Source organism: Callorhinus ursinus, unplaced genomic scaffold, assembly GCF_003265705.2.
Source record: "Callorhinus ursinus isolate GAN/ISIS: 27379988/994484 unplaced genomic scaffold, GSC_fseal_2.0 scaffold16, whole genome shotgun sequence".
NCBI lineage: Eukaryota > Metazoa > Chordata > Mammalia > Carnivora > Otariidae > Callorhinus > Callorhinus ursinus.
In genome coordinates this window covers 3,552,409-3,557,595 of record NW_027397078.1, presented here as the reverse complement: position 1 = coordinate 3,557,595, position 5,187 = coordinate 3,552,409, and positions in this window count along the sequence as shown.

Here is a 5,187-nt window from a genome sequence, read left to right as displayed (position 1 = left end):
TCATTTTGGAGCCCTGAGCTGCCGTGTACAAAAATCTAGACCACAGTGAGATATCACATCACATCTGTTAGAAAGGCTATCATCAAAAAGACAAGAGACAGCAAATGTGGACGAGCCTGTGGAGAAAAGGGAGCCCTCATGCACTGTTGGTGGGAATGTAAATTGATACCACCACTATGGAAAACAGTGTGGAGGTCCGTCAAAAAATTAAAAATAGAACTACCACATGATCCAGAAATTCTGCTTGTGGGTATTTATCCAAAGAAAGTAAAAACAGGATCTCAAATATATATCTTCATTCCTATGTTTATTGCAGCATTATTCACAATAGCCAAGATAGGGAAACAACTTAAGTGTCTGTCAATAGATAACTAGATAAAGAAAATATGATGCACATATATATATATAGAGAGAGAGAGATTGGGATATGTAGATATAGCTCTATATACACACAATGGAATATTTAGCCATGAGAAAGAAGGAAATCCTGCCATTTGCAACAGCATCGATGGATCTTGAGATCCCATAACTCAGTGAAATAAGTCAGGCAGAGAAAGACAAATATGTATGACCTCACTTATATGTGGGATCTAAAAAAGCTGAACTTGTAGAAACAGAGAGTAGAATATTGGTTACCAAGAGCTGAGAGGTGAGATAAATGGGACATGTTAGTCAACGAATACAAACTTGCAGTTTAAGATGAAGACATTCTGGGGATCTAATGCACAGTGTTGTGATTACAGGTAACAATTCTGTAGTACATATTTGAAAGTTGCTAAGAGAGTAGATCTTAAATGTGGTCACCACAGAGAGGCATGGTAATTATGTGACATGATGGAGGTATTAGCTAACACTAAGGTGGTAGTCCTAGTGTGAAAATGTAAGTATATCAAATCAACACGCTGTACACCTTAAGCTTACACAATGTTATATGTCAATTATATCGCAATAAAGCTGGGAATTTTTTAAAAAGAAATTGATCTACCTTGAAGCTGCCATGCTGCAGAAACCATGGTCGAGACAACATAGCCATACAGACAAACACCATGGGAGTGACAGCTTTTTTTAGTGTTCCCAGCCCAAATACCCCACACCTGAATGAGTGAACCTTCAAATTGTTTTATTCCCAGCCACCATCTTATGGTAAGCGTATGAGAGACTCTCAAGGAAGAACCACCTAGCTGAGCCTAATCAATGCCTGAATCTATGGGATGACCACATAATGATTTATGTTGTTTTAAGCTACTAAGTTTAACTGTGATTTCTTCCATAACAGTAGATAACCAGAAGAATATTTATGCTATAAAGAGATTGCCTCAGGTAGAGTATGAGAAGATTTGTCCCAAGTATTCACAAATCTACACCAAAGAAAATGCTCAATTATCTATACAGGTTTATATATGAAAACTAACCTATGCAATACAGGGGTTCTGATTCCAGTTAACACAGAATAATCACACTCAACCCATTCTCTCCTACTGAACAGAATGCGGGGATCAGTTATTTGAGGACTCTAAAAATATCAATTGTACCAGGTAAATTGAGGCAGAGCACCAGAATTTGTAGTAAAACGGGGCGCCTGGGTGGCTCAGATGGTTAAGCGTCTGCCTTCAGCTCAGGTCATGATCCCAGGGTTCTGGGATCGAGTCCCGCATCAGGCTCCCTGCTCCTTGGGAGCCTGCTTCTCCCTCTGCCCCCCCCCTCTCTGTGTGTGTGTCTCTCGTGAATAAATAAATAAAATCTTTTTAAAAAAGAAAAAAAATGAAGTAAAACAACAGGCAATGAGTTTACAATTTTTCCCTCCAGTAGCCACTGGACTGAACTGAAGGCAGTCCAAGCCCAGAAGGGGGCATTGACATGGACAGAGAGAGCACCAAGAAGAGCAGAAAATAGACCTCCTAATGTTCAGAGAGAGTAGGGAAGTACACCAATTTTTCCTTTTTCCATTCTCTCACACCCTTGCCAATAGGCAATCCCCCATTGTGGCTGAGTCAACAGTGACAATGGAGGGAGCAGTGCTGCCAAAGTACCTAAAATGCTGAGGGAGGGGGAAACCTTCCTCTCTGGTTTGGAATAGCCATGGTCCCAAGTCAGTGGAGGCAAATGCCCATTGATACACCTTTTTCTCTCTCTTTTCTTCCTCCTGCCGCTTGGCTCCAGACATGGGTGAAGTTGCAGGAAGTGCATGCCAGAGAGAAGTAAATAAAGACTCAGATTTCTTGCCAAAGGATTGAAAAGAGGAACTCCAAGGAACTGCAAAGTCCCAGCGAGATTTTGGAGAGGGAGCAACTTGGGAAAACAACCCTATAGAGTTTATGAGCTCCTAGGTTCACCCTAACCTGCATGTGGATCTTATCCTAAACAGCATACCAAAGACTGTGAAAACCGAACTAAGAGACAGATCACCACCCAGATCTGAAACTAGCCACTGAATAAAACACTTGCTGGGCAAGTCAAAATAGCCCTGCAAAATTTTTGAAGACTGAATTGACTTTGGAGCCATGATCCACAAAAGGCAGGCCAGAACTTTTGATTTGGACCCAACCATGTTGACTACAAGCTAAAACAAAAATATGAATACTCCTCTATAAGATTAACACAAGACACAAGGCCCCATCTCATAATATTAAAAATGTCCAAGATATGGGTCACCTGGGTGGCTCAGTCAGTTGGGCGTCTGCCTTCGGCTCGGGTTGTGATCCTAGGGTCCTGAGATCGAGCCCCACATCAGGCTCCCTGCTCAGTGGGGAGTCTGCTTCTCCTCTCCCCCTGCTCGTTCTCTCTCTCTAATAAATAAATAAAAATAAATTTTTTAAAATGTCCAGGATACGACCCAAAAATTATTCAGCACATGAAGAACTATGAAAATCTCAACTATTGATTGCCTATTGAAAAGGTAATCAATCAAAAGACGCCACTGCTGAGATGAGACATGACACAGATGTTAGAATTATCTAAACAAGACTTTAAAACAGCTATTATAAAAATGCTCCAACAAGTAAGAGCAAATTATCTTGAAATGAATAGAAGGGTAGAAAGTCTCAGCAAAGGATTAAAAGATAGGGGGTGCCTGGGTGGCTCAGTCGGTTAAGTGTCTGCCTTTGGCTCAGATCATAATCCCAGGTCCTAGGATCGAGCCCTGTGTCAGACTCCCTGCTCAGCGGAGAGTCTGCTTTTCCCTATCCCTTTGCCCCTCCCTCTGCTCGTGCTCTCTCTCTTTCTCTCAATCTCGCTCTCTCTCTCAAAAAAAAAAAAAATAAAATCTTTTTTAAAAGCATTAAAGGATAAAATAAGGACCAAATTGATATGTTATAACTGAAAAAATATAATAACTAAAATTTTAAAGGGATTAGATGGGCTCAATAGCAGAATGAAGATGAGTCAGTATATTTGAAGATAAATCAATGGAAATGATCCAATCTTAGCAACAGAGGGGAAAATTGAGAAGTAAATAAAATAGCCACATGCTCTTGTAGGATAATAACAAAATGTCTAACATTCATGTCTTTGAGGTGCCCAAGGCAGGAGAAAATGTGATGCAGAAAAAAAAAATGTATATATATATATTTATGTGTGTGCGTGTGTGTGTGTGTGTGTGTATAAAGATAAAATAACTGAAAACATTCCAGATTTACTAAAGACATAAACCTGAAGATTCAGGAACCTCAGCACACTCCAAATAGGATAAACTCAAAAGAATCAATGCCCAGACATATTATATTCAAACTGTGGACAAGAAAGACAAAATAAGTTTGAAACAGAAAGACAAAAAATGGCACATTGCATTTAGGGTAACAGCAATTCAAATGACTGTGGATTTCTCATCAGAAACCAAGAAGGTCGTAAAGAAGCACGCAACACTGTTAATGTGCTGCAAGAACTGTCAACCCCAAATAATACATCCAGCAGAAATAGCTTTCAGGAATGACAGTGAAATAAAGACATATTCCAAGGGAGGAAAATGGAGAGAATCCATTGCCAGAAGACGTACTATAAAAGGATGGTGAAGATAAGTTCTTCTTTTCGCCAGTTCTTTAGAGTATGATCTTTGACTGAAAACAAAAATTATAAAAAAAGAAAACAAAAATTACTACATGGTCTAATGGAATTTTCAGTATATGTAGAGGTAATACACAATCACAACATAAAGGGAAAAGGATAAAGGGATCTCCATATTAGTTTGGTTTTCATATTCCACTTGAATTGGTAAAATATTGATTCTAGGAAAATTATAAAAATTTAAGTGTGTATATTGTATTCCCTAAAATATACAAAGAGATAAAGTAAAAGCACAGTAGATAAATTAAATGGAATACTAACAAATGTTCAATGAATCCCAAAAAGAGGCAGGAAAGGGGAAGCAGAGGAACACAGAACAGAGGGAACAAACAGAAAACAAGTAATAAAATGTTCGACCTAAATCCAAACTTATCAATAACCACATTAAATTAAACAGTCTTAACAAATCGATTGAAAGAAATGTCATAATGGATAAAAAAAGAAAAAACCCAGGACCCCAAAATGAGTGCTTACAAGAAACTCACTTCAAATACTCTGACATAGGTGGTTTAAAGTAAAAGGATGAAAACATATATACCATGTAAAAAAGTAATAATAGAGAGGTAGAGTGGCTTTATTAATATCCGACAGGTTAGACTTCCCAGCAAAAAAAAAAAAAAAAATTACCAGGAGTAAAGAGGGATATTACATAATAATAACAGATCTGTTCACCAAGAAGATATTACAATCTGTATTCATTTTCTATTGTTGCATAACAAATTACCACAAACTCAGGTTAATTGTGACCTAAAACAATGCACATTTATTATCTCACAGTTTGTGTACATTAGAAGTCATGGCACAGCTTAACTGGGTTCTGTCCTTCAGGGAGTCTGCAATCCAGGTGTCTGCAAAGGCTGCAGTGTCATCATAAACTTGACTGGGAAAAGATCCACTTCCAAATTCATTTGGGTTTTGGCAGAATTCATTTCCTTGCAGCAGTATGACCAAGGGCTCTAGATTTTTGCTGGCTGTCCATTGGAGGCCACCCTCAGGTATGAGAGGCCATCTTTAATTCCCAGAAGCTGGCTGAAGTTCTTTGCCAAGTGGGCTTCCTCAACATGGCCGCTTACTTTATCAATCCAACAAAGATGATCTCTCACTCTGGTCTACTAAGAGAGTCTTACG